This window comes from Moschus berezovskii, chromosome 1 (assembly GCF_049115385.1).
Source record: "Moschus berezovskii isolate FMDL1 chromosome 1, NW_MosBer_1.0, whole genome shotgun sequence".
Taxonomy (NCBI): domain Eukaryota; kingdom Metazoa; phylum Chordata; class Mammalia; order Artiodactyla; family Moschidae; genus Moschus; species Moschus berezovskii.
Window position 1 is genome coordinate 39837339 of NC_142460.1, and position 19794 is coordinate 39857132.

Sequence of the window (19794 nt, forward strand, 5' to 3'; positions counted from 1 at the left end):
GCTAACATAATTTTCCTGATATATATTGTTTTGTATTAGTATGCTAAGCCTGCCATAACAAAATACAACAGAGATTTATTTCTTCACATCCCTAAAGACTGTCCTAGAGTCCTAGAGACTGGAAGTCCAAGAGAAAAATGCTGGAAGATTTGGGTTCTCTGGAGACCTCTCTCCTTGGTTGCAGATGGCCAACCTCTTCCCACAACTTTATACATGGTCATTTACCTGTGCATATGCCTCTCTGGTATCTTCTGTGTGTGTCCAAATTTTCTATCTTGTAACATCAGTCAGATTGGATTAAGGCCCACCCTAATGGCCTTGCTGCTGCTGCTAAGTCGCATCAGTCATGTTCGACTCTGTGCGACCCCATAGACGGCAGCCCACCAGCCTCCTCTGTCCCTGGGATTCTCCAGGCAAGAACACTGGAGTGGGTTGCCATTTCCTTCTCCAATGCATGAAAGTGAAAGTGAAGTCGCTCAGTTGTGTCCGACTTTTAGCAACCCCATGGACTGTAGCTACCAGGCTCCTCCATCCATGGGGTTTCCCAGGCAAGATATGGAGTGCGGTGCCATTGCCTTCTCCACCTAATGGCCTTAGGTTAACTTAAATACTTCTTTAAAAGTCCTAGCTCCAAATAGAGTCACATCCTGAGGTACTGATGGCAAGGACTTCAACATACAAATTTCGAGGGGACACAATTTAGTCCATAACACACACATACACCCACACACACAAAATACAGAATTACAGAGTTGATTCCCATTTTTGTGATAGTTATATACTAAAAAGATGCCATTAAACACTGAATTAGCAAATATGAAACCACTGGTCTTAGTGGAAATAAAAGATTAGGTTCCTTTAAGCCACTGATCATATTTTTGTCAATTGGTAAGTACGTACATTTGTTTCACGTGTGTTTCTATATAAAGACACCTAATTTAACATATTTTTAAGTTTTAGGATAGTTTATTACTCAGCAGCAGGTAACTGATACAATGTGGATTATTCATCCACATTTCAATTGAACATTCATTTCTTATAAACAATCAATGGCATGGTCTTTGAATATTTCAAGGTCAGGAGATTTGAAGGATGTTTATGTTATTATAGGTTTGTTTGCCAGCATCATTGTAAAACCAGTCAGTCTCATCAGCACCAAAAACCTATTCTTCCACATAATCTTTTCCTTATATAACACTTAACAGATAGTTTAAAATTTTTTAAACTCCCTGATCTGCAGAACTTGCCTTGCCTGCAAGTTGAATATTTTTCACACCACATTGCCTTTTGAAATGTGTGCTCCAGCCAGCACTAGCTGAGAAGGGTTTAACATTTTCCTGACCCTGGGTAATGTGACTATAAATTTCTGGAGCTTTTAGCCTCACGACAATTCTGTCCACTATGCCTTTTTATTGCTGTCACCTCATGAATGCACAAATTAAGTCACTTTTCCATCTTTTCCACACCTTCATCATACACTATAGATGTTGCTTTAGAGCTTTCTGGAGTGATCTCCTATGCAGATCAGCAAATGTCCTTCTATGTGCATCACTACTGCTCATTCATCGCTACTGAACTTGTGGCCAACAGCACTATAACTCACACCTGAACGAAGCTGATCTAACATGTATTTTCCCTATAAGTCTCATCAGTCCGGTGCTTAGAAATACTGGACAGCACCTCAGCATATGCATCTGGGTCATTTTAAACACTAAAATCATTAGCAAAAAGCACAAACAATGTGGCACTAAACACACCACCAAAAGGAAACTTGTTTACTGTATGAGAAAGAAGAGGTTTTCATAAATTGGATCTTAGATGGGAATATGCCATTTGTGTGCATCTCAAATAACTCCCCATTGTGAACATAACCTTGTCTGTGGAAGATCTGGGGATTATAAAGAAATTTTACCAAGTAGGCAAATTTACAAATAGGAAACCTGCAAATAATGAGCGCCAATTATTATACTATTATATATATGTATATACACATATATTTATCTTCCTAATTTTACCCAAACCTCTGCCACTGCTGGAGAAGGAAAAGGCAACCCACTGCAGTATTTTTGCCTGGTAAAGCTCATGGACAGAGGAGCCTGGCAGGCTAGAGTCCATGGGGTCACAAAAAGTCAGACACGACTAAGTCACTAACACTGTGCATTATGCACTGCCACTGTAGTCTATATTCAGCACAACAGCCAGAGTGATTCTTCTAAAATATAAGAAAATGTCACTTCTAAAACCCCTCAGAATGATAACCAATATGATACCAGTGGCTTGCAAGAACCTGTGAGACTGGTCCCTCATTATTGCTTTGAGTCCATTTCCAGTGGCTCTTCCCCACCATCATGCTGGCCTCCTGCTGTTACTTAAAACTTACCAAGTACCCTTTGCCTTCACATCCAGTCCTTGCGATTCCCTGTGCCTGAGAAGCCTTTCTCCTGAGAGCTCCATGACTATCTTTCATCTCTGTTAAGAGTCAACTCAATTCCTTTCAAACCACTCTGTTTGAAATAGCCCTCACCCACTCCCTTTCCTTCTTTCCTGCATTGTTTTCTCCAAATCACTTATTCACATATGATTCGCTCTTTGTTCTACTACATGTGGCCATCATAGTGCTTCCTACCCTTTGTTCCATGAGGACAAAGAGTTTCTTTACTTGTGTCCCCAGTGCCTAGAACAGTGTCTGACACATTGTGGGGTCTTAGTAAATATTTGTTGAATAAATGACTGAAGAAATGAGATGCATTTAATTAATTTAAAATATAGATGAAACAAAAAAATACAACATTGCAGAAATACGCAAACTCTCAAATTTTTGTCTAAATTCATTTTGTATTTTAAGTTTGTCTTAGATCAAAATCAATTTCCTTTTTAGTTAAGAAAGAAAATTTAAAAATTGGAAAAAAAGAGTCATAAAAACTTTTCCTGAGTTGTTGGGAAAGTTCTTGCATTGACTTTCAAAATCAAAGAGCATTGAGTTTACCTGAATACCATATATTCCTCACTTTTCCCTCTTTCCTATTTTTAGGAGGATGACTCCTCACAGCCTTGTTCTTATAACCAGTAAGTTAGGCAAGGAGTCATCCAGTCTGTATTCATAGCTAATAAATACAGTTTCTATTTCTCACTCATCCAAACACAAATGCAGAATTATTTAGTCCCTAGAACTTTAGGAAAAATATTTTTCAGAAATGATATGTAGAATGAGATATTCTTTATAACTTACGTGATACTATACTTTCCAAAACCATTTTATTAAATAACCCAACTCTAGATTTCCTTCAATCAAATTGATAAATACATCTCAGGAAACAGCTCCTCAATTTGCTTCCTCCTTTCCAGTGGCTTCCCTTGTAGCTCAGCTGGTAAAGAACATGCCTGCAATGTGGGAGACCTGGGTTTGATCCCTGGGTTGGGAAGATCACCTGGAGAAGGGATAGGCTACCCACTCCAGTATTCTGGCCTGGAGAATTCCATGGACTGTATAGTCTATGGGTTTGCGAACAACAGAACACAATTGAGTGGATTTCACTCTTTCTTTTTTTCAAGCCCTGAAAGAATCAAGTCAACCTATTTCCTTAAGTTCTATTAAAAACAAACAAAATGACTTTCTACTTTATAAATTTAGAATAAAAAAGAGTCACAATTCAGTGTGCTTCCATCAGAAAGAGAGTACCATCCAATGGACTTCTTAATTACACGTTTTTAGGAGCTTGATCTGAAAATTAAGGTATATCTGACGTCTGGCCAAGCATTTTAGATTACTATGCTGTGCTTCCCGCTATATTTTTCTGCTACCAATGAATTTCTGTTTTATTTTCTTAGGAGAAATGTCTATAGAAAGAGGGATATTTATTTTAATTTTATGAATAACTGTTCATGTATTAATTTTTCAATAAAAATCAAAACTAATAAAACAAAACAAATAAAGCTTTAAGATTAGGTGCTTATAATTCTTTCTAGTTAATAATCAACTGGTGTGTGATGAGACAATAAGTAAAACTTAAAAAAAAAATAAACAGTAAGCTTAAAGTGTTTTTTGCTCAGTAATATAAATCTCAAATATTTTTTTAAAAAGGATGCAATAAAAATTTACAGTTCTACCCTTATTTTTGTCTAAGAAGTCACTGAGCTGTAAAATGAGGAGAAAACAAATTCTAGACAAAGAAAATGATGTGTCAACTTTGGTGCTTTCCTAAACTGAGTATTTAATGAAAACAATTTGACCTTGGACAGCACAGACCACTGCATTGTAGAATGAAAATGATTAAAGAAGGTGGAGGAGATGATGGCCCAATGTCTTATCCGTGATCTAATTTGATCACATTTTAGCTGGTGAAATAAAAGAAATATGAAATTTTGGATGAAGCTATTACGTCATCTTAGGTTTTATGTTATTCAAGAAAGGAAAATTATTCATTTCATAATTATGATTCACCAATTTGTCATATGACAAAGAAATTGAAGGCAATTTTGACTCTGACTATATGCCAAGGATTGTACTTGTGTCTTTGAAGTAGAAAGCTATTGCTAACTCCTTGTATTGGTATGGAAATTCAGACCAACAGAAGTTCTATCTGACCTCAAAGACAAGGTCTGTCTCTAGAGAATCCTGGATCCACTGCCTCTGTATATCCACAAGACCTTTGTTGCCAAGTCCAGAAGGATGATCACATTAAATGCTGACTTGAAAAATTCAGTTTGACAAGGAATATTGTAGTCAGTGTGATCTAAATCTCAGGGAAATGCTTAATCACTATATTTGTGTGGACAAGATGGAGGTAGCAACTTAATAAGGAAACGGGCAACAAGAAATGATGAGAACTTAAACTCAGAATACCTACTATACACCAGGCATTTTGCCAACTTATTTAATCCTAGTAGTAGCATTTCAAGCTTTATGATATGATTCTCCTTTAAGACCAAAACAAAAGCCCAACAGCTATGGACAACACACACAGTAAACCTCATGGCAGTTCATTAACTTGATTGGCACACTGTTTTATACACAAGCAAATGTGTAAATGGGTGGAGGATCATTCCCACAGGTGTAGAACCAATGGGCAGTCAATGAGACACTGATCATAGCATAATGCCATATTTCTTCTCTTTTTGTTCATTTAAGGATTAATTAGTCCCATGAAGCAGAAATGAAACAGCTTGAGAAAGCATGAACGGGGAGACAGAAAAATTAGTCATTTAATGAAAGAATAAATGTATGACTAAATTAAATAGAACAATGATTCAAACCTAACAGGATAAAATTAAACAGGAAAAAAGGTAAAATTCAGCTATAAGAATTTGAAACACAAAAAGGCAAGCCTATGGAAGTAGAGTGAGCATGAGTGACAGAGTTTTAGCAGATTTCAAGCTCTGTATTGGTCAATAAAAGCTAGTGGAGGTGATGGAATTCCAGTTGAGCTACTTCAAATCCTAAAAGATGATGCTGTGAAAGAGCTGCACTCAATATGTCAGCAAATTTGGAAAACTCAGCAGTGGCCACAGGACTGGAAAATGTCAGCTTTCATTACAATCCCAAAGAAAGACAATGCCAAAGAATGCTCAAACTACCACACAACTGCACTCACCTCACATGCTAGCAAAGCAATGCTCAAAATTCTCTAAGTCAGGCTTCAACATTACGTGAACCAAAAACTTCCAGATATTCAAGCTGGAGTTAGAAAAAGCAGAAGAACCAGAGATCAAACTGAGAACATCTCTTGGACCATTGAAAAAGCAAGAGAGTTCCAGAAAAACATCTACTTCTGCTTTATTGACTACACCAAAGCCTTTGACTGTGTGGATCACAACAAACTGTGGAAAATTCTTCAAGAGATGGGAATACCAGACCACCTGACCTGCCTCCTGAGAAATCTATTTGCAAGTCAAGAAGCAACAGTTAGAACCAGACATGGAACAATAGACTGGTTCCAAATTGGGAAAGGAATATGTCAAGGCTGTATATTGTCACCCTGCTTATTTAACATATATGCAGAGTACATCATGCAAAATGCCAGGCTGGATGAAGCACAAACTAGAATCAAGATTCCCAGGAGAAATATCAATAACCTCAGATACACAGATGATACCACCCCTATGGAAGAAAGTGAAGAAGAACTAAACAGCCTGTTGATGAAAATGAAAGAGGAGAGTGAAAAAGTTGGCTTAAAACTCAACATTCAAATAATGAAGATGATGCATCTGGAGCCATCACTTCATAGCAAATAGATAAGGAAACAGTAGAAACAGTGAAAGACTATTTTCTTGCGCTCCAAAAACACTGCAGATGGTGACTGTATCCATGAAATTAAAAGACGCTTGCTCCTTGGAAGAAAAATTATAACCATCCTAGACAGCATATTAAAAAGCAGAGACATTACTTTGCCAAAAAAGGTCTGTCTAGTCAAAGCTATGGTCACGTAAGGATGTGAGAGTTGAAACATAAAGAAAGCTGAGCACTGAAAGAATTGACGCTTTTGAACTGTGGTGGTGGAGAAGACTCTTGAGATTCCCTTGGACTGCAAGGAGATCCAACCAGTCCATGCTAAAGGAGATCAGTCCTGAATATTCAATGGAAAGACTGATGTTGAACCTGAAACTCCAATACTTTGGCCATCTGATGCAAAGAACTGACTCAATGGAAAAGACCCTGATGCTGGGAAAGATTGAGGGCAGAAGGAGAAGGGTGTGACAGAGGAGGAGATGGCTAGATGACATCATTAACTCAATGGACATGAGTTTTAGCAAACTCTGGATTGGTGATAGGCAGGGAAGCCTGGCATGCTACAGTCCATTGTGTCACAAAGAGTCAGACACAACTGCCATGGTGTCACAAAGAGTCAGACACAATTGAGCGACTGAACTGAACTGATGGGTCAATAATGTGATGTGTGACAAAGGGGCAAAAATACCTAGTAAAAAGTTAAGCTAGAGTAGCCAGAACAGGGATGGCAAAACTCCATTTCATAGGCATTTATAAATCACAAAGGAACATTTGTTCATTTGGGGACATTTTGGCAAATTGGAATTATCCTTGCTGTTATAGAAGAGATTTGTACATTCTGAGGTTTCTTGCAACTCATAATTGTGTGAAACCCCTTCCCTGTGGAAAATTCTTTTTTGTTAATGTTATGCTCACTACAATTTAAAACTTCCCTTCTACACTCTAACTTAGCTTCCTATGTGTAAGTTCTTGTTCAGTTTCAAACCACTTTTCAGTCACTGGATCTAAATGAGATATAAGAGAGGAAAATCATACCACCTGATAGTCTGTGCAGGTCAATTTGGGGAAAAGTCTTGTATTATAGCCTATATACCAGTTATCTTCTGGAAAAAGATGAATGAAGACATTTGACCAAGATGCTGGGAAAAAAATGTGTTTTTTTCTTTAACGTTATATTTAAAGCCTCATTATAAGTAAAGCAACAAAGAGAAATTTGTTTCATTCTATCTATTTTAAAAAATAGACACTTTCTTCAGGTCTTCACTCAAATATCACCCATCCTGGTCACCCTATTTAATGCTATGAATGGCCCCTCCAATTCTTCTTTTCTTAGCACTTATCACCTTCTAACATGGTATAAAATCTATCTACTTATTTTCCTATTTATTATTGTCTTTCTCATTTCACTAACATGTAAATTCCATGAGAGCATGTTTTTTGTCTGTTTACCGATGACTCTCAAGCACACATGAATGAATACAATTAATTAGGTAATTATACAATTACCTAACACAAGCCCTTGCAATGCAAAAAGCAGTGTTCTTTACTTACTGCATTTGTTATTGGTTCAGGTGAAGAGAATGGAATCCATACTTTGAATGCTGAGCCTCAAATGATTTCTTTACAGTGTGTTTACTGAGGGAGGGCTGGGGAAACAACAACAACACTCTTGGCTGAACTTGCAGGAAGAACTCCTAAAGCCACAGTTCAGAACTCAATCGTGTTGAAAACCAATGCTGCCTCTACAATGAGAGGCTGCCTGGCTGATTGGGAAACTTCCAGTATGGCTGTCAGCCCAAGACCCACACCATCACTAACATAACGTAGCCACTAAGCTAGCCACTAAGATTTATAAACTGACAAGATCATGGTCATTACTGAGGGGAAACCACATCTACTACTGCTGGATTCAAGATCATGCATTATTTACCACATTATCTCCATCACAACCAGGGACTCATTATTTTTTCTCTGAATTTTTAATACTGTTCATTTCTTCTCCTTTCTACTCATCTGCTCTAAACTCCTTTTTGAAGAAGAATGACTTATTTGTCCCCAACCCTCTATAAGACACCATAGCTTTATACAAAGAATTCATATAATTCTACATCATAACGCCAAAATAAAACAAATAATTAAAGAATAAGCAGAGAATCTGAATAGACATTTCTCTGAAGAAGACATACAGATGGCCAAAAGGCACATTAAAAGATGCTCAGATCACTAAACATCAGGGAAATGCTAATCAAATCAGCAGTGAGATATCACTTCACACCTGTAAGAATGTCTATTAATAAAAAGAGAACCAATAACAATTGTTGGGGAAGATGTGGAGAGAAGGGAACCCTTGTGCACTGTTGGTGGGACTGATTACATATAAATTGGTGCAGCCATTATGGAGAACAGCATAGAGATTCCTGAAAAAATTAAGAATAGTACTACTACATGATCCAGCAAAGTTCTCATCACAAGGAAAAAAAAATCTAGTTCTTTATTTTCATATCTATATGAAGTGATGGCTGTTCACTAACTTATAGGGGTAATCTCAAAACATTGTGCTGTACACCTTAAACTCATGCAATGCTATAGGTCAATTCAGTTCAGTTCAGTTCAGTCGCTCAGCCGTGTCCAACTCTCCACGACCCCATGAATCACAGCACGCCAGGCCTCCCTGTCCATCACCAACTCCTGGAGTTCACTCAAACTCATGTCCACAGAGTCGGTGATGCCATCCAGCCATCTCATTCTCGGTCGTCCCCTTCTCCTCCCGCCCCCAACCTTTCCCAGCATCAGAGTCTTTTCCAGTGAGTCAACTTGTCGCATGAGGTGGCCAAAGTATTGCAGTTTCAGCTTCAGCATCACTCCCTCCAATGAACACCCAGGATCGACCTCCCTTAGAATGGACTGGTTGGATCTCCTTGCGATACTGATAGAAAAGGAAGAAGAAGACACTATAACTTTTGACAGCTCCTCAGTTTTACATATTCCAACCCAGGAACTCAGAAATAACTAAGCTGACCCACAATCCCAGTTTCAAAATGGAGGAGAGGGATCTTAATTGGGTAAGATGCTCACCACTGATTGACAGTCACCACTGTTTTAACAGAGGCCATATAGAGAGCCAGACTACGCTTTACCAGGATGCCAATGTGAATACCAGAGAAGTAGAATGGGCAGCTTCAAAGACAAGAAGGTGAAGTGGCAGATACAAGAAAAATATGGGTGTCTACTACAATGACATTTGCTCAAAACTGCCCAATACTACTTACTGAAGTCACTAGTTATAGAGATAAAGTCGAGCATACCTTCAAATAGAAATACTTGAGGTTTTGAACTATTTTTTCCCTTCAGGTTATGAGTTGTCTTGCCCTTTCTCTAAATGACTTCACCCAAGCTACATGTTTCCAAAGATAGCATTAGCAATACAGTCTAACCCAGGAGAGGATCATAAATAAAAGGAGTGTGACTGGGAAAAATTATCATCCCTCAGCTTTCCTAAGAAGAAAGACTAAAACTATCATTGTGATATACAGGTTTAAAGGCTGGGCCAAAAAAAGAAAAAGAATGCTGTAATTTTTTTTTTCAATTTACATAGGAAATTTTTTTAAAAACAACTTTTTTAAAGAATTCTTTCAGAATTTCACAATTATTTTAAAATTTCATGATCGTAAGAAGCAGAAGTTATTCCCACCCTATGATTTCAAGGGTTGAACAACTAAATGTAAGAACTGAACCGTGGCCATCATCACTTTTTAAGTCTGTTTTCCTCTCCATTTTTTTAAATTATAAAAAGCACTATTTTTTTTTTTTTTAAGGAGGGAGGAATCACCAAGAAATAACCCTGTTTTCCATTTAAGTGATCTTGAAAGTGAAAGTGTTGGTCTCACAGTCCTGTTGGACTCTGTGACTCCATGGACTATAGCCCACCAGGCTCCTCTGCCCATGGGATTTCCCTGGCAAGAGTACTGGAGTGGGTAGCCCTTCTCTTCTCCAGGGGATCAGCCCAACCCAGGGACTAAATCCTGGTTTCCTGTACTGAAGACAGATTCTTTACCATCTGAGCCACTAGGGAAGCCCCTGGTGATCATAGAAGAGACAATAATCACAGTTGATATCAAGAAATGCAGTAGACTGTGTGTGATTGGCTGACAGGGGACATGAAAGCCGGACTGGGAATATTAGGGATTAGGCTCAGTGTCAGCCATCTTCCCATTGTGTTCCCAGCCTCTGTTATACCAGGGTCTCTGTAATGTCAGTGAAGCCTCTATGTGGTAGAGCTCCAGCTGAAGAAGTGTGGTAAGTAAGAAGGTCTCTGGAGGAAGGATCCTACTAAGCCAACTGTTTGCACATAAACCAGTGGTAAAGCAAGGAGGAAAGAAGGGCTACAAAAGCTGCTCACCAGAGTGCGCCCTCTACTGGAGGGGTGAAGAAACCTCGTCATCACAAGCCTGATACTGAGGCACTCCGTGAAATTAAACGTTATCAGAAGTCCACTGAACCCCTGATTCACAAAGCTCCCTTCCAATATCTGGTACAAGAAGCTTCTCAAAACCTCAAAACAAATCTGTGCTTCCAGAGTGCACCTATTGGAGCTGTGCAACGAAGAGGGAAAATGCAAATAATACATGACTTCAGGAAATCGCTCTTATCATCTGCTATGTGCTAGTTTCTCTGAAGACTAATGTACCTCTGCCTTCATTCAAGACCTGGTCTAAAGCTGGACTGTACTGCTGCTGCTGCTGCTAAGTCACTTCAGTCGTGTCCGACTCTGTGTGACCCCATAGATGGAAGCCCACCAGGCTCCCCTGTCCCTGGGATTCTCCAGGCAAGAACACTGGAGTGGGTTGCCATTTCCTTCTCCAATGCGTGAAAGTGAAAAGTGAAAGTGAAGTCGCTCAGTCGTGTCCGACCCTTAGCGACCACAGGGCCACCAAATAGTTAATATGTGAAATCATTTATTCAGTGCTTGAGGCGAACATAAATTACACCCAGCATTGCAATCTATAAAGTTCAATAGCTAGCTCAAATATTCTAGGAAGGAGGTTTATCTATGCTATCCCACACCAACTGCAGATCGGTTCAGTTCAGTCTCTCAGTCATGTCCAACCCTTTGTAACCCCATGGACTGCAGCATGTCAGGCTTCCCTGATCACCAACTCAGAGTTTGCTCAAACTCATGTCCATCAAGTCAGTGTTGCCATCCAACTATCTCATCCTCTGTCATCCCCTTCTCCTCCTGCCTTCAGTTTTGCCCAGCACCAGAGTCTTTTCCAGTGAGTCAGTTCTTAGCATAAGGTGGCCAAAGTATTGGAGCTTCAGCATCAGCCCTTCCAATGAATATTCAGGACTGATTTCCTTTAAGATTGACTGGTTTGGTCTCCTTGCAGTCCAAGGGACTCTCAAGAGTCTTCTACACCACAGTTCAAAAGCATCAATTATTTCGGTGCTCAGCTTTCTTTATGGTCCAACTCTCACATCTATACATGAACACTGGAAAAACCACAGCTTTGACAAAACAGACCTTTCTCAGGAAAGTAATGTCTCTACTTTTTAATATGCTGTATAGGTTGGTCATAGCTTTTCTTCCAAGGAGAAAGCATCTTTTAATTTCATGGCTGCAGTTACTATGTGCAGGATCCCAAGAAAATAAAGTCTGTCACTCTTTCCATTTTTTCCCCATCTATTTGCCATGAAGTGGGGCCAGGTGCCATGATCTTAGTTTTTTGAATGTTGTGTTTTAAGCCAGCTTTTCCACTCTCCTCTTTCACTTCCATTAAGATGGTCCTCAGTTCCTCTTCACTTTCTGCCATGAGGGTGGTGTTATCTGCATATCTGAGGTTATTGATATTTCTCCCTACAATCTTGATTCCAGCTTGTGCTTCATCCAGGCATTTCACATGATGTTCTCTGCGTATGAGTTAAATAATTTACTTATATGCAACATCCAATTACAGATACTGGATGTTTTATCAACTAACATGATGAATCTACCTTAAAACTTACTGGAGTATGTTCTCAAATTTAATAAACTATACCTGTCCAACTTAGATCCCTATTTCTTCAGATTTCCAAACATCTTCTATTAACACCTAAAGCTTTTAGGTGTTCAGTTACTGCTTAATGGATTTTTTAAAACATTGAATTTCATCTAATAAATGAAACTATATGTCTACCTAGAGGCAGAAGAAATGTGATGTTCTATTGTAAATGAAGAAGCACGTATATATTTTTTAATGTAGCTTGCTTCCCTATATCATATAGTATATATTAAAATGTCTAATATGTAAAACTCAGTCACTGAAATAGCTATTTTTACATAAACATAAAAGTTGGCTTAAAGCTCAACATTCAGAAACTAAGATCATGGCATCTGGTCCCATCACTTCACGGGAAATAGATGGGGAAACAGTGGGAACAGTGTCAGGCTTTATTTTGGGGGGTTCGAAAAACACTGCAGATGCTGACTGCAGCCATGAAATTAAAAGACGCTTACTCCTTGGAAGGAAAGTTATGACCAATCTAGACAGCATATTAAAAAGCAGAGACATTACTTTGACAACAAAGGTCTGTCTAGTCAAGGCTATGGTTTTTCCAGTGGTCAAGTATGGATGTGAGAGTTGGACTGTGAAGAAAGCTGAGTGCCGAAGAATTGATGCTTTTGCACTGTGGTGTTGGAGAGGACTCTTGAGAGTCCCTTGGACTGCAAGGAGATCCAACCAGTCCATTCTAAAGGAGCTCAATCCTGGGTGTTCATTGGAAGGACTGAGGCTGAAGCTGAAACTCCAATACTTTGGCCACCTCATAAGAAGAGTTGACTCACTGGAGAAGACTCTGATGCTGGGAAGGATTGGGGGCGGGAGGAGACGGGGACGACAGAGAAGCAGGTGACTGGATGGCATCACCGACTGGATGGACATGAGTTTGAGTGAACTCCGGGAGTTGGTGATGGACAGGGAGGCTGGCGTGCTGTGATTCATGGGGTTGCAAAGAGTCGGACACGACTGAGCAACTGAACTGAACTGAACTGAATATAATAAAATATATTATTATATACAATTATATAAATTTTTAAAAGTTATTTATAAAAATTTTATTTAAAATAATTTATATAAATATATAATATATTATATAAAATATAATATACATTAAAATATAATAAAATAGCTAAAATATAAAGGAAAATTATAATAAGTATGAAACATTGCTTGGATACAGAATCAAAAGCAGAAGTGGAAGCACCAATGAAGAGGTTCTCTATCAGTCTGAAATTAGTAGAGACAGAAGAGATTGGGAAAGGTGGATGAATTCCAGATACAATAGGGAAGTTGATTGAAAGGACTATACTAAGAGATGTCCACATGTTGAAACTGACACAGACACATCCCCGCAAACATTCACACATCCCCGAGGAAGGAAAGGAGGGAGGGAAGCAGGAAGATATTAAGTGAAAAAGGGAGCATCGTTACACCTCCCAACTTTTTTGTTGCTGTTCAGTTGCTCAGTCAGTTTTGACCCTTTGTAACCCCAAGGACTGCAGCAAGTGAGGTTTCCCTGTCCTTCACCATCCCGGGGTTTGCTCAAACTCCTGCCTGTTGAGTCAGTGTTGCCATCCAACCATCTCACCCAACTTTTTTAGCAGAGGCCATAATCAAGATCACCCATAGTAAACATCCTCTTATTATGGACATATAGTAGTAGTATCAGCTATGAAATAGGCAGAGCAAAGGAATTCTTTTCAACTGTCAGAAGTGACCTATTTTGCATTGGAGTAGAAAATATCTATCCTTCCATTCCATGATAACTATAGCTTTTGCCATATCTCTTTCTATCACAGAAAAATCCATACATGAGAAATGTAATTCCCAAAAGGGTTAGAAAGAAACAATGAAAATATGAATAAGCACAGCTATTTTCAGTTATTGTTGTCCTCACTACAGACAGTAGCATTAAGAATCAAAAAAATACTGGTCAAAACCCACAGGTTTTTCCTTTTATGTTGCCTCTGAAAAAAGAATCTAAAGAGATACAAGCCTTATTAAGTGGGAAAAATAAGAGTCTTAGAAAAATTGATCTTTCTAAAGACAGGGCCTAAAAGTTATGTCCCAATTCTTTCTATCTGAGACTATGCATTTCAAAATTTGAGGTGAAAGGGGTCATGACTGGAAAACTACCAAGCAGGTTGATCACTATAATAATTATAAAGAACAGAGATCTGATTTTAAAAATATCAATTATATTAAATAATCAAATACTGTGTTCCAAGTGAGGTAGTCAATATGATTAGTAAACTAATTTGTTCATGGGCTAAAATAAAGATCCTCTAAATTAGTGATTACGACTGTTGATTCTAGAGACAATCTGTTTAGATTAATCCTCTGACTAGTTGTGTGACCTTGGCAAGACAGTGTTTCTAAGCCTCAGTTTCCTTTCTTTAAAATGGGGATAAAAGTCACTCCTCCAACAAGGCTTGTTGTGAGAACCAAATGAGGTCCATTCATAAACTCAGAGTCTAGAGCTTAGTGTAGAGTAAGAACGCAGTAAATTTTAGTTATTAGTGGCGTTGTTTGCTTCATTTCAATTGTGTCCAACTCTTCGTGGACTGTAGCTTGCCAGGCTCCTCTGTCCATGGGATTGTTTAGGCAAGAATACTGGAGTGGGTTGCCATTTCCTACTCCAGGGGGTCTTCCCGACCCAGGGATTGAACCCACATCTCTTGAGTCTCCTGCATTGGTAGGGGGGTTTCTTTACCAGTAGTGCCACCTGGGAAGCCACTAATTAATAATAATTAAAGTCATAATTAGTGTCATAGTTGGGCTTCCTAGGTGGTGCTAGTGGTAAAGAACCAACCTGCCAACGCAGGTTAGACATAAAGAGACAAGGATTCGATCCCTGGGTCAGGAAGATCCCCTGGAGGAGGGCATGGTAACCCAGTCCAGTATTCTTGCCTGGAGGATCCGATGGATAGAAGAGCCTGGCAGACTGCAGTTCATAGTGTCACACAGAGTCAGACATGACTGAATCAACTTAGCACACAGCACACAGTGTCATTATCACTTCTGTTATTATTAAAATAGAACATGCCATTTGTTCATTTAATTATTATTTATCAAGAATCTGCTGTTGGGAAGAAGGTAAAAAATATATTTGGAAACTATTAAAAGGTATTTTATAATAGTTTTAGAAATATATAGCTGAACCTTGACCAAGGCAGAAGATAGGGACATCAATCCACCAGTCCAGTTGAAAATCCTCTCTTAACTTTACAGACAACCCTCTGTATCTGTGGTTTCCTATCTATGGATTCAGTCAACCACAAATCAGGTAGTACTGTAGCATGCATTTATGAAAAACAAATCTGTGTACAAGTTGATCCACACAATTGAAACACATGATGTCCAAGGGTCAACTGTATTCCATATGGTCAAGAAGATAAAGAAAATATGACTTATAATGACAAAACTGGAAGATATATAAAACACATGAATGGGAATCTAGAGATGAAAAATACTACATCTGAAATAAAAATAAACTGGTGTGATTAACAGCAAATATATTTTTTACTATCTTCCCAATAGCAGATTATACATTGCAGAAGAAAGGGGGGAAATAAAACAATGAAATCGAAGACATAGTAATAGAAACCATACAAAATGAAACACAGAGAGGAAAAAGACTGAAAAATAAATAAATAAACAGAGAGGTAGCCTCTAAGAAAATATATTTTCTGTCTTACATTTGAGTTCAGAAGGATAAGAGATAGAGGGAATAGACAACATTTGTTGAAGAAAGAAAGGCCAAAACTTTTCTAAATTTGACCACATTCATCAAGCTATAGATTCAAAAAACTCAACAGAATAAAAATCCCAAGCAGAATAAAAGTAAATACAATTAAAATCGGTATTCAGTTCAGTTCAGTCGCTCAGTCGTGTCCGACTCTCCACGACCCCATGAATCACAGCACGCCAGGCCTCCCTGTCCATCACCAACTCCCGGAGTACACTCAAACTCATAACCAAACCAAATTCCTAAAAATCACTGATAAAATCAAAATCTTAAAGTCAGCCCCTTTAAACACTGAGGAACAAAGATAAAGTGAAGAGAAGGTTGCTCAGTCTTGTCTGACTCTTTATAAGAATATGGAATTCCCTGGGCCAGAATACTGGAGTAGGTTGCTTTCCCTTCTCCAGGGGATCTTCCCAACCTGGGGATTGAACCCAGGTCTCCCGTATTGTGGGTAGATTCTTTACCAGCTGAGCCACAAGGGAAGCCCAAGAATACTGCCTATCCCTTCTTCAGCGGATCTTCCCCACCCAGGAATTGAACTGGGGTGTCCTGCATTACAGTCAGATTCTTTACCAACTGAGCTACCAGGGAAGCCCTAGAAATTATATATTTCTCCCCCAAAATTACTTAAATACAATGTACAGAAATATTTAAAGTACTGAATGAGAAAAAGAAATCGTTAATCTGTAATTCATTACCCAGGAAAGATACCTTCAAAACTGAAGTAAAATTAACACTTTTTCAATGAAACCACCACCAAGGAAGTGAATTGTCAGTTAACTGTACTACAAGAAATGTCATAGAATGATCTTTAGAGAGACAGAAAATCATGTCACAAAATCCGTAACAGCAAAAGGAATGAAGAGCACTGGAATTGGCAATCAAGTGGGTAAATATACTTTTTATTTTAATTAATTTCAGTTACAATAAAAAGCAATTCAATGCTTTTAAAAGTCCATTGTGTTGTTTATAACACATGGAAAAATAAAATGTTCAACAAAAGTAGTACAAAGAATAAAGTCGAGGAATAGAAGTGTATTCTTATGAGTCTAACTATGCACATAAACTGGTATACAATATAATGTTATTTGAAAATGTCTTGTCATAAGCTAAAGATGTGCATGATAAACCCTACTGCTGCTAAGTCACTTCAGTCGTGTCCAACTCTGTGTGATCCCATAGATGGCAGCCCACCAGGCTCCCCCATCCCTGGGATTCTCCAGGCAAGAACACTGGAGTGGGTTGCCATTTCCTTCTCCATGATAAACCCTAGGGGAACCAATAGAAAAATAAAACAAAAAGATAAAACCAATAGTGAAGAAAAAAACATTCTCAACAATTACTTAACCCACAAAATTGAAGAACAGGAATTTATCAAGACACTTATGAACATCTTGGATGAAATGGAATAATTCCTTGAAAAATATGAACAACCAAAGCTTCTTCAACAAGGAACAGGTAACTGGATGGCCTTATAACTGTTAAAGAAATTGAAGTCACAATTAAAATCCTTCTCACAAAGAAAGTTCCATGCCTCGAGGACATCACTGGTAAATTCTCCCAATAAATTCTTATTTAAAGAAGTAATACCAGTTTTGTATAAACTCTCCAGGAAAATAGAGGAGTTGAGAAAACTTTCTAACTCATTTTATGATGCCAAAATTATCTGATATGAAAACCAAAGACAATTTCATATAAGTGAACATACATACGTAAATAGAACAGATCAACAAGCCTTTTGAGCATAGATGCAAAACCTCAAAATATTAACAAGCACTTGAACAAGTTGCAAACAGACAATGTGCCAAAGAAAATTTGATAAAAATATGCTTTCTTTCACTACCAATCAAGAAAGAGTAATTAAACAATATGTTAACTTTTCAAACACATCAAAATTTGGCCAAAATACAAATATTTCTCTGATTATTAGTAAGGCTGTGAGGGAAAAGGAAGATTTATATACCACTGTTGAGAGCATAGATTTGTATAAACATTTTGGATGGTATTCTGACAACAGCTAATAAAGGTGAAGATGCACTTATAACCTACTTCTAGTTCTATACTCTGGAGATTCATGTTTAAGTCTGTGTGCGTGTGTATGTGTGCTCAGTCATGTCTGACTCTTTACAACCCCATGGACAGAAGCCTACCAGGCCCCTCTGTCCACGGGATTTCCCAGGCAAGAATAATGGAGCAGGTTCTCATTTCCTACTCCAGGGGCTTTTCCTGACCCAGGGATTGAAACTACATCTCCTATGAAGGTCTCCTGCATTGGCAAGAGGATCCTTTACCATTGAGTCACCAGAAATCTGATATTGGGTTAGGCAAAGAATCTTCCCAATGCAAAAAAAATGCAAACTATATAATACAAATTGTTTAATTGGACTTTATCTACAAGAAAATTTTTTTATTCTATAAAAAAACACTTAAAGGAAATAAAAGACAGACCTCAAACACAAAGCAACATTTGCAAACACACATGATAAAGCATTTATACCATGTATATTTAAAGAACTCTTAAATTACAACAGGAAAAAAAAAAGATGTAATAAAAAATGCGCAACAGATTTTAACAGGCACATAACAAAAGATAAGTGGACAATAAACACAAGGAAATATGCTAAAAATATTAGTCCTTTGGTGTAATGCAATTAAAACTATGATGATACAGCACTACACATACACTAGAAAGGCTAAAATTTTAAAAATGACAATACCAAGTGTAAGTGAGAATTTGGAGCAATGGATACATTCATTATAGGAAGGATTGCCAATAGTATAACCACTTTAAAGAAGAAATGGTTTTGAGTTACTTAAAAAGTTAATCATGGACTTACCATGTTGTTTATTGTTCAGTAGCATAGTCATGTACGGCTCTTTGTGACCCCATGGACTGCAGCAGACCAGGCCTCCCTGTTCCTCACAATCTCCGAAATTTGCCGAAGTTCATGTCCATGGCATTAGTGATGCCGTCCAGCCAACTCATCCTCTGATGCCCTCTTCTCCTTCTGCCATCAGTTTTTCCCAGAATCAGGACTTTTTCAATGAGTCAGCTGTTTGCAACAGGTGACCAAAATACTGGAGCTTCAGCTACAGCATCAGACCTTCCACTGAGTATTCAAGGTTGATTTCCCTTAAGATTGACTGGTTTGGTCTCCATGCTGTTCAAGGGACTTCTCCACAGTTTGAAGGGATCAATTCTTTGGCATTCTGGCTTCTTTACAGTCCGGCTCTCACAACTGTATGTGACCCCCGGAAGACCATAGCCTTGACTTTACAGAATTTTGTCAGCAGAGTAATGTCTCTGCTTTTCAACACATTATATGTTTGTCATCACTTTCCTGCCAAGAAGCAAATATTTTCTGATTTCATGGCTGCAGTCACCACCTGCAGTGATTTCAGAGCCCAAGAAGAGGACTCTGTCACTACTTCCACCATCCCCCTTCTATATGCCATGCAGTAATGGGATCAGATGCCATGATCTTAGTTTTTTTTTTTAATATTGATCTTTTTAATATATGATTGAATTATTGATCTTTTTTATATATGATCTTTAGATTTTTTAACATTTAGTCTTTAGCTGGCTCTTTCACTCTCCTCCTTCATCCCCATCAAGAGGCTCTTTAGTTCCTCTTCTCTTTCTGCCTTTAGGGTGGTATCATCCACATATCTGAGGTTGCTGATGTTTCTCCAGCCTATCTTGATTCCAGCTTGTAACTCATTTATGCCAGCATTTCTCATGATGTGCTCAGCATATAGGTTAAGGAAACAGGCTGACAGCAGAA

General features: G+C 38.3%; 1 protein-coding gene across 1 annotated transcript in view; it reads right to left on the reverse strand.

Moving 5' to 3' along the window:
- Nucleotides 1-19794, reverse strand: part of LOC148778715 (uncharacterized) — a 289655-nt gene that overhangs the window by 243730 nt on the left and 26131 nt on the right. The window lies entirely within an intron of this gene.